Below are 15,998 nucleotides of genomic sequence, written 5' to 3'. Positions count from 1 at the left end.
AGGCTGGGGGGACGTGACAGCACACCCTGGGTAAGGCACGAGAGGCTCACGGGCAGAACAGACACCTACACTGGCACTTTCCAGAGCTATTTTAAACCCATGCAGGCTGTACTTAACCTGCCAAAGGGTTTGCACTTCAGGAGAAAGAATCTCAAAGGATCATTTCACTTCCAAACCAGCACCTTAAAACACAAAGCCAAAAAAACAAGGAACAACTTTGGAAATAGGCAATGCAGGATTTCCACCAGAATCAAAGTGTAACAAAAATTCTCAGCAAACAGAAAAACAGGTCAGTTGAAGACACTTCACAAATTTCATTCCAATTTTTGGCCACTACTGAAAACCACTATAATACAGAAAAATTTGAAAAACTTTAAAGTGTCACGGGACTAAATAATCAGGGTGATTGTAATAGTGACACGTAAATCCTTCTTACAAGGAGATCCAGCAGTTACTTTGAATGCTGACAACTCAGTCTCTCTTGAGCTCTCTCACATTAGAAGAGCTTACTTGGCTTGCTTTTTTTCCCGTCCTAGAACAGCTTTGTGAGCACAACACCGCTGGGGACTCAATACAGGACTTCAGCACTTCCCCAAACAGAGCCAGGGCTGCGTCAGTGTGAGTCCTTCAGGCACTCTGACTGCTCCCCAGCACTTGAATTCCAAGTTTAGGCAGTAGTGTTAAGCCAGTATTACCAACATCTGTCCAGTGCTCTCTGATGGAGTGTTTGAACGTCTCCTCCTGGATCACTGAGGAAGCTTTATTATCTCTCATTAAATATTCACTTTTTTTTTAAAGCATGAAGCATCCTCCAGAGTCTGACACTTCTAAAAGGCTTGGCTGGACAGGCTCTGGCAGCCGTGGCCACGGCAGCTGCAGCCCCTGCTGTTGCCAGATGTTTGTCCTACCTTGCCCTGCCAGGACAGCACAGCTGGCTGGGTGCATGCCCGCCCGCCCGAGGCCTCGGCTCGCAGTTCCGACACATAAATGAGAACAGGGGGTGAAAGGATTTGTACAAAACCACTGGGCTCTGGGCTGGAGCTCTAACACACAGCAGGGCAGAATGTCTGAGTGCAGCTGCTGGGCAGGGGCAGAGCAGTGACACAGGGACCCGGGCTGAGCTCACCTCTGGCCAAGTCCCACACCTTGGAGGTTGTCCCCAGGGAGCACCCAGAGACACTCTGCAGCCACATCCCCACTGCACAGTTTTGGGGGTACAGCTGTGTTGGCCAAGTGCACTAAATGCAATCACCTCCTGACTGACACACACTCCAGCAAATTCCCAGATGAAACAGAGAGAATTTCATGAATTGTGGCATTTACAGCAGAAGGGAGGGAGGAAGGTTTGTCTTTGATCAAAGTACCTTTTTTTCCCCCTTCTTCTTTCTATTTATTTGCAATAGTGTTGAAGCTTTCCTTCTCCCCAGGGTTTTGCTTGAATACCTCCAGATGTAGATGTAGAAATAAAAAGCCTGTATAGGATGAATGAGTAATTTTAGAAATCTGCTAAATTTTTTCCATCCTGATCCGCTTCTCTCCCTGATCTCCCTTTCCATTCACTCACAGGAGCTGAAGCTCCACTGCGTGGTTTTCTCCTCGATCACTTTCACTCCGGACCATGTCTAACCATGAATCAAAGCAGAATAATCCAAGGATTTCCTCTCAAATCACCATTTCCTCTGTTTTCCCTGTTACTAGCAAATCCCTCAGATCCCCACTGTCTGCAGCTCCTCATCTTCCGCCCTGGCCGGGAGTTCCTCAGCAGCCGGAGCGGAGCCAGTGGCCCTGCAGCCTGCACAGGTCCCAGGCCACCCTCAGGGGCACGGGCAGCTCCTTTGCTTCTCCCAGAGACACTGCTATTACGCCTTGGAAACCTTGCCAGAATTCAGAAGTTCCACAAGCTATTGGCATTTTCATTTCCAGGTTCTTTTCATGTTTAACTCAGATTTCCTTCACAGTTTTTGCTCCCCAAGATCTGATACTCTGTGTCAACAACGAGCAGCTACTTGTTTTAGTAAGTTTTGTCTCTTATTTCATTTCTGTTTGACTTTTGCCCACATCATTGCCCGTGAGTCCTCCCCTGTCCTGCAGGGAGTATCCTCGTTGTTCATGGCAGCAAGGAGAGGAATGCTGGAGGACAGGGAGGGTGGAGAGGCAGGAGCTGCAGCCCAGATCAGCTGCAACATCTGGTGATGGCTGAACATGGCTTTGTTGCGGCTGAAGATCCTGAGTGCTACTTGGAATATAAATTAAGGGATGACTGATTGCTGGTCTGAGACCTTGACCAGTAGCTCTCGTTATAAGATCGTGCCTTATAATGCACTGGGGGCTTTGTTTCCCCACCCTCTGCACCCTGGGCAATCCCACCCGCTGGCACCTGAGGGACTGACACCCGAGGGACTGACACCCAAGGGACTGACATCCATGCAATGTCCTTGTTTCCCCTGGTTCTTCCTGAACAAGTTTCATTTCACTGTCATCACCAGATGACCTCAAGGTCAATTAAAGCTGCTTATCAAATTCAATTAAGTCTTTGTCAAGCATGAAGCCAGTAACTGCACCACACTCTCCTCGCACACCTCCTCACACTCACACCTCCAGCAAGAGAAACAACATTCTGCTGGAGTACAGGAATAGTGCCACATCTCACAAGGTCAGGACAAAGCCAAGTCACATTATTCACCACACATTGTGCACTGATTTTTTTATCTCTTCCCAAGCCATGTCAGTATTATCTCCACCATGCCTGATAATAAATTGGTTTCAAAACTACTTCATGGGTAGTTGTTCCTCATGCTTTACATCCTGAATAAGCTTAGAGACCTTCTAAGCCCAGATCTAGAGATCCTCTCCAAGCTTATTCAGGAGGTAAAGAGGTAGGGAAGCAGGCTCTGAATGCAGTGATTGATTAAGCCACCAGTGGGATTAATAAGGTCATCTCTGGTGGCATAAATGGCTTTTACAAGGGATGTTGGGCTGTAATCAAGTTTGTAGAAGATGATACTGTACATAAGGAGAGTCTTGAAGCTGCAGTTTTGTTCTCCTGGCAGCACTCCTGGAAGGCCAGCACAGAGAAACCACTCCTGAAACTCCTGGGTAGGGAGCCAGGTTTTTCCACATGTTTGGAAGATGGGTGGCCAGCAGCCTCCTCCTCGCCCTTTGGTTCTCCTTATGATGCACAAGCAAAGGCTTTACCCTGCAGCCTCCTCCTGCCTCAGCCCCAACACCTGGGTCAGACTGGGGAACAGAGCTCCCCAGTTCAAAGGCTCAGGTTAATTTTCACAAGTGTTTTGAGCAGCGACATGCACAGTCACTGTGAAACATCTGCTCAGATCAGGAGATCTCAGCAGCTACAGGCGTCTCCACCACTGTCTTCAGAAGTTGAGAAAAAGGCGGCCTTACCCAGCTTTTGGACTGTTCTGTACCCATAAACAACATTATTAACCTGAAAGGCATGTGTTTTCTCACTATGATTTATTAGCCATAGTTACAGTTGCAATAATCATGCTCTAATTTTTCGGAAAGTGCTACAGTTTATGCATAGTTTTAACCACCTTTTGAAAAACCTTTAAGTAGTGATGAATCGACCCATAAAATAATACAAATGTTAGAACCAACATATTATTCTCCTTCAGGCATGGGCAGGGATATCTGATTTTTGTCTGCCAAATCATTTGGCATCTGAACAACTGGCAACAAATTCAAAGTGAAACAGCAAAACTGTGGGCAACCGCTGGAAAGACTGGGATTCCTCCCCTTTGCATTTGGACATGAAATGCTACGTCTGCCCTGGGATGCTCTAATCTAATTCGCTTGTTCACAGTGCAGCAAGTCAGCTGCATCAGGATAGTTTGTGTCTGCACTGCTCTGCCACAAAGCCATGAGCACCTCTGCTGTAAAGCACAAGGACACAAGTCCTCACTTGATCAAAGCAACCACTGGAGAGAGATCTCACCCTGTGGTTCTCTCCTGCCTCACTCCCCACTCGGAGTCTGCAGATGCCTACCAGAAACTGCAGGGGCTGAAAAGCTCATCTCGTTCCACCCCCTGCCACCTTCCACTGTCCCAGGCTGCTCCAAGCCCCGTCCAACCTGGCCATGGACACTTCCAGGCATGGGGAGCCCATAACCTCTCCGGGTAACAAGTGAGGCACCAACCTGGGACTCCAGAAACTTCCATGAGATTTGCAAGTGGCAGGGGTCAGCTGTAAAGTCCCTGCTCAGCTCCCCTGAGGCACTTGGCATAAGGCCCCACACTGAGGGGTAAAGAATGAGCAGAAAGAGCCCCCAAGAGCAGTGTCTGTGCCCTGACAACATCTCTGCAATTCTGGACTGCAGCTCTGTTTGTACATTTTAATTAACCTGGAGAAAGGCTTATTTTATACCGATTATTTATTGAGAGTTGGGACACACTTGCAGCCCTCTAAGACAGGAGCACTAAGAGCACTAAGAGAACAAATCCCGGTGTCTGAGAGGGAGGAATTCTGCCCTTGGCTTCCATCAGCTCCATCACTGTCCCTGCTGCTGGGGATGCCGAGGGCATTGCTGCCCCTGCCTGGAGCAGCCAGGGTGCTGACACACGGCACAGCCTCCCCACTCAGCCCACTCAGCACACAAAGAAGAAGCTTGCACGGCCAGATCAATAACTGGAAGCCACAGCGACAGTTTGTCCCCAGCGCTGGACAGTTAATCCTGATGCACAACCCCCCTGTGAATTCAAAACGCTTCCTCCAGCCCCTCTCTGGCTGTGGTCAAACAGCTGATGACACACGCTCTGACAGAGCAGCAGGATTTCTGCTGGGCCCACAGAACACTACACAGCGTGAAGAGTCTCCAAGAAAAAAAAACAACAGGAGGCTTAAACCTTAAAAAAAAATACAAACAGTAAGTGGTTTCTAATGTTGGCTTAAAAGTAAGATACAGCAACAGAACATTTTAGGTAGCCTGTATTTAAAAAATTGCATTTTCTACAACATTATTTCTTATTACCCAGGATGCGTTATGTGTAATTATTTGTCAGTATTAAGGTACAAAGGCAGATGCCAATTTAAACCCAAGCAAACCATTGCAAGTTCAGCAGGATGTTAAACATAAATATTTCATGGCTGAGCTGGAACAGTTTCTGAAGTACTGAATATGGATTTAAATTCTGTATACTCCTTGCTTTTGAGGAGTTACACAGACTAGAATCAATGCTAACACCAACACTGCAATGTACTACTTAAATCCACTCTCTACTCATTACTTCTGTCTTTCAAATTGGATTTTACGGTCAAATTCAGAAGGAAGGTGAAGCCAGTGTAACACGGTACCTACAGCCACTGCAACACACACTTGGAATTCCACTGCTTCATACTGACATAGGCTTAATTAATTACCTCTTTACACAGATTCTCTTTCTGGTTCAGTTCAGAATCTGTGGAATTTAACCTGGCAATGCTTGTCACAGATTAAAAATTAAGGAGAAAGGAGCAAGGGAAAAGCTACAACAGATAAGAGGACTAGTAATACCAGAATACACCCATGACAAAATATGTGCTTCCAAGTATAACTCACACTGCCTCCCTCTTTCTGAATGCTCAGAACTAGTTCACAGGCAGCTAAATTATAATTCTGCTTCTCAGATAACAGAAACTCAATTTAATATGCTCAAAGTAAGCAGCTCTGAGACTTGGAACAGAGCTCTGGAGACCTCCGGCGCTCCTCGGGAGAAAGGAGAAGCCCGGGGCTCGCAGGGAGGACGTGCCTGCTGTACTAAAAGGCAGATGCCTTCAGAGCACTGTATGTTCAGTCATCTCTTTATCAAACCCTTAACTAATTAAACAATCCTCTTGTCAAAGAGGACAGTCATTGTTTGTGTGACCGATGCCCTGTAAACATAATGGGATAATCTGCCTTTCTCCTTTTTCTCTCCCTCAATTCTTCCGAACAGCTGGGGGATGCGCTGCCCGCCTGCCGGGAAGCCTCGGCTCATCTGTCATTCCCCCCGCTCGCGGCCGCACGCAGCATCAGAAGCCAAGCTCAGGACAATAACGCCTCAGACGCTCCAACAATCCATCTGATCCTGTGCCATCGGAGAGTCCCCGGCCGCAGCAGAGCTGGGCAAACAATCGAGGGGGAGAAGAAGTGATTCCTGGACAGAACTGACAGTTAGAACTGTATTGATCTACAACGGCAAACGATGCTCAGCCCCAAGCACTTCCAGTGCCCTCCTTTGACTTGGGACCGGGGAAGAAAGAGTCTGCAAACACCAAAGCTTTGGTCAGATGGCACCAGGCTTGCTCTCACATCTGCACAGCTACAGCAGCAAAAGCTGTTCTTCAGCTGCTGGAAGCTCAGCAAGTCCCATGCCCAGGGATGGCTCCAGCCCCAGATACTGTGCTCAGCTCACAGCAACCCCGTCTGTGGATGGGTCACGACCAACAGCAGTTACAGAGGGCAGCTATTTTCTCGTGTGAAATGAGAACAATGTTTCAGGAGGTTGCAAAATCCAAAGGTTTGTCCCTCCCTGTATTCCTGAGGTGGGGATGTCTACCCCGCAGCCCACTCTGCTCACCCCTGTCAGCAGCAGCTCTGTCACCCCAGGGATAACCAGGACAAAACCTATTACGTGTCCCAGCCCTCCTTCATTAAAGTGTCTGTCTTCCTGCTAACACCACCAGCAGTCTCTACTGATTACTGTAAGAAAGTCAGAATACCCAGTACTTGAAATTTTGAATTAAAATGCAGTACCTGAAACCGAAATGAATCACTATTACAAGGTGCAGATTTCACAGGGCTGTGATTCCCAGGAGTGAAGCAGAAAGCAGGTGGGGAGGCGCAGGTGAGGCTCCCCGAGCCCTGGGGACACAGGCTGGGACAGTCTGTCACTCCCCTGCAGTGTGCTCTGGTGGCGAAGGCCACACACAGCTCCACCGACCAGAACTGGTGACCACGGTGTCATTGATCTCAGGCCATTCACTCCTGTGTGCTGTTTGTCAAAGGAGGAAACGTGGTGTTTCTGTGAGGTGTGAGGAGGAGGAGGAGGAAGGGGCAGTGGGAGGGAAAGGCTGAATAATATCCAAATGTGAAAACCCTTCAGTGCCCATCGAATCTGTGAAGTGGTCACAGCCCCGAGGCTGCCAGAGCTCCAGGAGCGTTTGGACAGCGCTGCCAGGGATGCCCAGGGTGGGATTGTTGGGGTGTGTGTGCAGGGCCAGGGGTTGGACTCGATGATCCTGGGGTTCCCTTCCAGCTCAGGGCTTTTGATGATTCTAACAGAAAGCTTGAGGTCCTCCACAAAGGAGTCAAATCCATCCTCGGCTGTCCAAATTCCCAAATTCCCCAAACCTCCACTGACCCCCAGGCAGTGCCTGACAGCGCCATTTCAGCAGAGAATGGGAGGACAAAGGGCTTAGAACAAGGACAACTCTGATCTTCTCCTGAGCAACATCCCCCCCACAGCCCAGCTTTGGGGAGAAATCAAACACTTCAGACAGGGTTCAACAGTGACCTTGAGCCCCACTGCTGGCTACAGGGAGACTGAAACACCCCCACCCCATCACAGATCCACAGAGACAGAACAGAGTCATAAACTCATCTGTGTGCACACCCTTCCGAGGAACTCACGGACGTGCCCAGGTGTCCCATCTTCCCTCAGTCCCTCCTTGGACAAGCTGCCAGTTGGCTTAAAGCTCTTCCAGAGGAGACACAACAGTGGTGTGCCCCGTGCTCAGGAGGGCATGAAACCCGGGAGACAGCACGTACAATGCAAAGTCTTTCTTTTTGCACCTCATCTAGGCCACAGCAGGGAAAAAAAATAACGCAAACCCGCTCTATTTTTAACCTACCACCAAGAGAGACTTCACAGAGCCATGCTCAAATCTGAACAAGTTCCTCATCTCAATCCAAGTTAAACTCAGCAAGTGTAAAGCAAACATCCCAAATGGAATATATCAAAGCCAAAATGATGTTATCCTAGCAAAATTGCAACATTTTCCATATCTGTAACCAAAAAAACAGCAGTATCAGCCTTAAGGCTCTTTTTCTTGCTCTCTCGCTTGTTTGTTTTCTCCCTCCCCACCTCATCACTGCAGCCAAGTTTTAAACAATATCCATGAAAATAGCAGCTTTCAATCTGTTCCTGGAGCAGCCAAGTTAATGAGGCCACGCGGCATCCCAGGGCACTCCGGAGGGAAGGGCTCACATTGCTTGTTACTGCAGCCTGTGCTGCTCTCAAAAATGTAAAACATTTCAAACTGGCGGGCGCTTCCCTCTCCTTCTCCCCCGGTCTCCAAGTAAGAGAGAGTTCAGACTTCCAAACATATACTGTGGAAAGAATGAAGCCCTTCTGGAAAATATGAAAGACCGGTTTGCCTTTCTAAATTTAAAGATTTATAAATCAATGCAAATCTTTTTCAAAAAAGAAAAGCCAGCAGAACACTCCCGCGAGTTCCACCACAGCCATCAGACAGTTGTAGAAACAAGTACCTGTTTTTCCTGACCTACATTTGCAGGCTGGCAGGAAATCAAAGTTCGTGTCGAATTACAGCAGATTTTGAACAGACTTGCATGTGCCCTCCAATCTCTGCTATTAAATCTGTTTGGGCCCAGGGACTGTATGTTTGTATGAAAGGTGCCACTTTCTACAGTGACACGTGCTGAGTATTACGTGAGTGCAGGCCGGTTGTCTTCTGGTTGTAACACTAAAAATGGGAATGGATTTTCCATAGGAGTTGATTCAACTAGAGACACTTTCCTTTCCTTGGAACTGCTCTATACATTCTCTCCTATATTTATCATAAAAGCCATGTGGTTAAGCAGACACAACCACAAAAAGCAAACGTGGAGCTCTGTCCCGAAGGTCTGGCTACGGAACAGCTCCGCAGGCGAGAGCCGCCCGCGTGGGCTGGTGCTGGGTAAACAACAGCACCCAGCAAACAGCATCTGGGGCTGAGGAGAGACTGGGACCAACAGCCAGGACAGCCAGGGACAGATCGGCCCAAGGACAGGCTCTCACCTGCACCACTCCTCACCCCAGCACAGGCAGCAATCCCTCGGACTGCTGTTCCCTGACTGGGGCTGTGCTTTACCTGCTTGAGAGTGCAGCCCGTGATTTCAGAAGGGCTCTTGCCCATGCCAGGCAATGGAAAAGGCTGCAGAAGTGGGAAGGAGACACTGCACCACACTCAGCCTTGGAAATAAACCCAATCTTTCTCTTACAGCAGGAGAATTTTTTCTGCTCAAGACCACTGAAGCTACTCCTGGGAGCTGGGAAATGAGGCTGCTACTGATCTACTTTATGTTTGGTGTTATTGCCAGGCCCTTATTCCTACAGATCCCACAACAGCCCAGGGACTCATCACCTATCCCATAAATGGGGGTCTGCAGTGAAGATGGTGAGTTCTTCCTGCTTCCAACTGGCTTAAAAAACACAGCAGGAAAAGAAGGCCTAGTAATCCAGATTTTCCAGATATCATGGGAAGACCTGCAAGGAATGCAAGGAACGGACACCTCAGCCAGTTACATGAACCCTCATGCTCAGCATTTGCGATGATCTGGTTTAACATAAGCTTGCAAAAACTGTGTGATGGAAACACATTGAAAGTTTCCTTTCTTTTCATGCCCATTTTCAGATCTCTGTAGTTTCACAATGTCCATATTTCACTAAAATTAAAATCGCTGTGTTGCAAAACACATTCAAGACAAAAGTTTCAATTAAGCCTTTTAAAAGATGTTTTTCACAATCGTGGCAGAAATTCTTTAAAACTGCATCTTCCCCAGGCCAAGTCAAACGTGCCCAAAGAGGCTGCAGATGCAAACCCCCGGGAATGCACTGGGAGCAGAATTCCCACCTCTCCACATCCGTGTGAGTAGGAATTACCAACACGAACCAGTCCGAGCCTAAAAGCCCCACAGTACCCTGCTGAATTCCAGTCACAGGCTGACATGAAGTATAAGGAGCCAGACATCCATTAGCAGGAATCTGAACACCCCTGTGTTTTGGGGACTGCTGGTTTCGCTTATGTTTTTTGATTTATACCTCATAACTGCAAAACTAATGAGATTCTAATGAAAAGTGGGACATTATTCATTTGGGTTCCCCCCAGGAGGTTCAGCTGATTTCCAACAAGCATGCTACTCATTAAAACAGGAGGTGATGGTTTAAGAAGCTGAAACATTAACCTGTTCCCAAATGTGCCCGGTCTGAAATGACACAGTGGTTTCTGCAGCTGGCAGTTTTACTGCCTTTATCTCCATTATTTTGTTCAGATAGATTTTTTTTTAACTGGTGACTTCTAAATAAATAATAAACACCTAATCTGTATATCAAGTAATATAATTATTTTTAATAAATAATTTTTTAAAAGTCACCCATCCATACAACAGGGCCATAAGAAATGAAACACTGAACTAGAGTTTTTAAAAATGCATTTAAATTGGGAAATGAGGTCTGGAACATGGAACATTTGAACTGCCCGTTCATCATGGACAAGGCAGTGGGCCCACCAGTTTCTGAAGCAGGGACTCCAAATTGGCAGTGCTGGCTTTCCATCATCCCATCAACCCCTGACTCCTCCAGGCACAAACCAGAAATGCACCAACTACAAATTAGGGAGTGACAATTTTAATACTTCATTCATGAAAGCACATTCAGTTCCTGCCTCATGGCTATATTGCACAACCCAAATGTAAAAGATTTTGATTCCAGAGGGAAGCTTCTCTGGAGTTGAGGCTTGCCCAGTCCCTCCCCTGCAGTTTCTTCTGGTCTCTCCTAAGGAGCCAGGCTGGGAGAGCTGGGGGTGCTCACCTGGAGAGGAGAAGGCTCCAGGGAGAGCTCAGAGCTCCTTGCAGGGCCTAAAGGGGCTCCAGGAGAGCTGCAGAGGGACTGGGGACAAGGACACAGAAGGACAGGACACAGGGAATGGCTTCCCAGTGCCAGAGGGCAGGGCTGGATGGGATATTGGGCAGGAATTGTTCCCTGGGAGGGTGGGCAGGCCCTGGCACAGGGTGCCCAGAGCAGCTGGGGCTGCCCCTGGATCCCTGGCAGTGCCCAAGGCCAGGCTGGACATTGGGGCTTGGAGCAGCCTGGGACAGTGGGAGGTGTCCCTGCCCATGGCAGGGGGTGGAAGAGACGACCTTTAAAGTCCCTTCCAACCCAAACCATTCCATGGTTCTATGATTCCTTCTTGTCCTAAATGCTACAAGTTGGGTACTAAAGCATCTGTGTGTTCAAGCACTTCACCCCAGTAACCAGCATCCCCTGGGGGCTTTAGGGGAACAGACAGTTCCATCTGCTACATCTTAAATACCATTTTCTTTCTGGAGACGATAAATAGCTCAGTAAGTGATCCTGCAGCATTCACTGAAGATGAATGTCCCACAAAGCAAGTACAAGAAAGATAAGCGGTTCCACCCATCTGAACAAACATTTCCTCCCAGTCACACCCTCTGCACATAAAAGCATGAATCTTTCTAAACTCATACTGAACAATTCTAGTGGAAGGTCACAAACAATAACAATGGATAATTAAAACAATAATCAGGCTTAGTAAGACAAAAATTAAAAGTAAATTGCTCATCATTTTTTTTTTCCAAACTGCCCAAACCTCAGCAAGAACATGTTCTGGACAGAAGAGGATTTGAACTTAAAAGATTACAACAAGCTGCTGTTCATCACCAAAAGAAATGTCTCCCCACTTTTGATGCTGTGGGATTCACTGTGGAGCAAAAGGGTTTTGTGGGAAAAGGAGGACGGAATAGAAGAGTCTTGCTGAAGATGTAACATGCTAAGGGAAGGAACACATCCATAGCTCAGAGCTGGCTCACGGCTCATCCCACCAGCAGTGCCCCCCTGTATTGCCCTGCTCAGCTCTCAGTGTTCCTGCCTTGAAGATACAGGAATGGGAGTGGTGTTGGGAATACCACTGGGATTAAAAAAAAAAAAAGAAAATAAAGCAGGATAATCTTTCTTCAAAATAGAACCAATATGTTCATTTGGAGTTCTCAGTGAGGAATTAAATCCGATGAAGAACAAGGACAATTCTGCAGAATTACACCTGAATTTCTAAATTGAAACCTTCTTCACAAGTGCTGCCACCTTCAAACAGAGGGAGATGCCCCAAAACACACCAGACTGAGACTGGAGGCCATGGGATGGGCATGTACCAGGCAGTGTTAGCTCTGGTTTTAGATGGCAAACTGAAACACCGAGGGAGACAAGGCATTTCCACTGCCATGAGGTACATGCACACCTTCAGCTCTCGGGATCAGGGAGTTATTTCTCATTTTTTAAAGCACTCAGCTTAATATACACCCGAGGGATACTGGTACAGCTGTGTTGCTCTATGTTTGTCATTGAGTAGCTCTTACTAAACTACCCCAACCAGGTTGGTGGGAAAAATTATGAAAGATTTTAGGCAGAGCAGCATATTTTAGGTAATGGAGCTGAAGGAGGGATTTTGTGTCGTTTAAACCTCCCCCTCTATTCACTGAGGTTGTTCTACAGGCTATAAACTACTTATCTGGCTCTTTCCTCCCTAAAGAGGATTGCCTCATCACAGCTCTCCTTCACCAGTCCCACTCCCTGACACTACCCTTTACTCTTCTCTGTTCCACAACTCCCTTCGTTTTTTCCTTTCAGGGACAATTTAATTGAAATTCTGAAAATTGCTCTGAGTGTGCTCAGCTTCCAGACAGCTGCCTCTGTCTGAGACGTCTATGGAGGAATTCAGAACAGAAGTCAGGTTTTTGTAGAATGCAGAATTCCCTTTTCTCCTGGAATACACTGCTCCATGCCCTCTGCACCCCCTGGCTGGGGTGACCAGTGAGGCACAGCTGTGACAGACAAGAGCTTTCTTAACTCCCCACTCCAGATCACATCCATCTTCAACACTGGGAAAAGCAACAGTTCTTGGGGGAGAAAGGTTGGTACATGGTCACGTAATTAAAGCCTGTCATCACTCACACCCACATTGTGGTAGGTTGGTGGTATGCAGGCATCCTCAGCTCTGGCATTTCCTCAGTTTGGGCTCCTTGCATTAGAAATCCAAATACTGTTTTTATCATGCCGCACCGTAAATTATTGTGCAGAAAAAGTAGCATCCCTAAAACACAATTCTTCAGCATGAAAGCCCAGCTCGATGCCTTGCTAGAATTAAGCCACAATCCCTGGCTCCTCATTCACAGCCCAGCCCTGGCACAGCAGCACATCTGCGAACAAGCCCAAGCACATGAGCACTCTCACTGTGCCTGAAATGCAGCACATGACAGAGCAGCACAGCTCGCACAAACCACAGCTCCGGAGAGAACCCCGGGCTGAGATCAAAGACAGAAACTGGAAACTAACTGGATTCCTAAAGGACTCGGGCTGACAAGGCCGGCATTCACGGCAGTACAGATCCCAACAGCCTTTTCTTATTCTTAGAGCAGACAAATGAAGAATAACATTGCCGCCACCGGCGGCGAGCGGGAGATACCGGCACTGTTCCCCGGGGATGCTGCGGGCCCGGCGCGGGGAGGACGGGGCGGTAACCGCGGGGCTGGAGCAGCAGCGCTTGTTAAGGGAACAAGCAGGAAAGGCGAAACAGTGGCTGAGATAAGAAGCATCTCAAAAAAAATGCACCAAGTTTTGGGTTTACGCTGCGAGGAGCGGGAGCTCGGCCCGCGAGAGGGGACGGAGGGGCGGCCGGAGCCCCCCGGGACAGGGCTGGGCTCCGGAGCTCTGCAGCCTCCCAAACCAGAGAGAGGAGACGAACGTGGGAATCACAGAGTCCCCGACTGCTTTTGGTTGGGAGGGACCTTAAAGCCCATCCAGTGCCACCCCTGCCATGGGCAGGGACACCTCCCACTGTCCCAGGCTGCTCCAAGCCCCAATGTCCAACCTGGCCTTGGGCACTGCCAGGGATCCAGGGGCAGCTCTGGGCACCCTGTGCCAGGGCCTCTCCACCCTCCCAGGGAACAATTCCTTCCCAATATCCCATCTAAACCCTGTCAGTGGGAAGCCATTCCCTTTATCCTGTCCCTCCATCCCTTGTCCCAAGTCCCTCTCCAGCTCTCTGGAAAACCCTTTAGGCACTGGAAGAGACTCTAAGGTCTCCATGGAGCCTTCTCTTCTCCAGACCTAATCCAAATTCTGTCAGCCTTTCCTCCTTGGTCCAGCCAGCTCTCTATCAAACTCCTCCTAAGAGCTCCATGTACAGACCTTTCCCAGCCTTTGCTCTGTGGGAATTGTTGCAATCAGCTCCATTAAAGGTAAAACTTTAAGATCTCTTACAAAGCAAAATTTCTTGGAAACAGCCAACTCCACTGTCACAAGATCCTGTCCAGTGACCTTCACCCAAAATCCCCCTCTTTCTAGGAATTAATGACATGCTCTGCCTGCCCTTGCTCTCATGGCTCTGTGCACAGGGCACACTTGGCAGTGAATCATCTGCTCCTGCAAGTCATGAGCTACAAATTGCAGAAACACACCAGGAGCTAAAATCAGTTTCCGAGAACAAAACCAGCTGGTATAGAAACAAAAGCCAAATATTATTCTCCTGGCTGCTGTCTGCATTTTTTTTTTATTTAGCTTAAAACAAAATTTTAAAAATCTGCTTGGAACCCAAACAGTCTCTAGCTGAAAATGTGGTGTCTAGCCTGAAAAACAGAGGCTTGTGGACACCATGCCAACAGCACAGGATTCCCATGGACCTGGTGTTTCTCAAGCCCTTAATGTGGTTCAGCTTAGGCAAGTAGTTTCAGGATTCCCAGTTTAAAATCTACAACACACATCTGCAATTCATTCTAGATTTTTATTTTATTTCTTACTTCTCCAACCAACTCCAAATGGTTTTACGAGTTCTCGCAATCCGGTACTAATCAGTTACTCATGGTGAGGAGTCCCCGCTTCCTCAGAAGGGCTCCGTTTGCACGGGGAGCCAAGCTGTGCATTTCATCAGCTGCATTTTGCCAGAAACAACAGCAACTACCTGATAAAACAAGACTGTTTGGAGTGTTTAATGCCTGACTACAGGACACAGAAAACTTCTAACATGGCACTGGGCATTTTCTACCCCTCTCCCATCAGCTCACCAATTAAACTGAAGTGACTCCCCTACTAACAGGACTAATTTCCCACTTTGGAGAAGGGGACTTCAAGTGGCTTCAGGGAAAACTTGTGAGAAATTTTCATCCAGCTGTATGAAAAGAATTCCCATTTGTGAAACACCCCTGGCTTAAAACCTTTAATGGAAGTGTCCTGAAAATTAGACAGCCAGTATTTGCCTCCCGCACATCAGCTGTGAGATGAAACGCTGCAGACAGGGCAGGTGAGGGCAGTTACTCTCAGGGGTGATTCTGAAATACAAATACAATCATCTCTGCTTCCCTGCTCTTCTTGTTTCAAATACAACACACGCTGCACGCCTGAGCTGCAGGTGCCTCCCTTATCACCCCTGCACAGGAACCCCAGACCTCAGGCACAGCAACAAGAATATTCTTCCTGCTGAATGATGATTTTTTTGGGGCAAAACCCTAACAATTCTGTTTCTGCCCTTATGAGTTTCTATTCAATTCTATCCAAGCTATTATAATTAAGAGACCCTCACTAAAAGATCTTTCAGAAGCTCCTGTTTCTCTGCATAGCACACGTGACAGTCACAGCTTCATCATTTGGGCATCTGTTACTGCTGACTTTGTTGTCCTCCTCACGACACATCTGGCTCTGATCAGCACAAAGGGTAGATAAAGATTTCCCTTTCTTGGGGCTGAAGGGCTGGTTGCTTCTTCCAGGCTTCACCAGACCAAACCAGAGATTCAGATGTGGTCCTATGGGACCAGACAGGAGAGTGAGTTTGTGGTTCTGACTGACTGTCCCAGAAACGACAATGCTACAGCCAGAGGACAAACGTCTCCTCGTTATCAGCCCAGCCTAACAAATAGCTGATAATGAACAGATGGACACTGGAGAAACGTCCCTCCAGCTTCCTGTTTGAGTAACGCAATCCTCCCTGCCTGATCTCACACTCACAACATGAG

At 47.8% G+C, this 15,998-nt stretch overlaps 1 protein-coding gene across 9 annotated transcripts in view; it reads right to left on the bottom strand.

Annotated features, from left to right (window-relative positions):
* Positions 1-15,998, bottom strand: part of EXD3 (exonuclease 3'-5' domain containing 3) — a 213,873-nt gene that overhangs the window by 175,129 nt on the left and 22,746 nt on the right. The window lies entirely within an intron of this gene.

The sequence above is a fragment of the Corvus moneduloides genome, chromosome 21 (assembly GCF_009650955.1).
Source record: "Corvus moneduloides isolate bCorMon1 chromosome 21, bCorMon1.pri, whole genome shotgun sequence".
Lineage (NCBI taxonomy): Eukaryota > Metazoa > Chordata > Aves > Passeriformes > Corvidae > Corvus > Corvus moneduloides.
The sequence above is the reverse complement of the archived record's forward strand: the minus strand, read 5'-3'. Positions and strand labels throughout refer to the sequence as shown.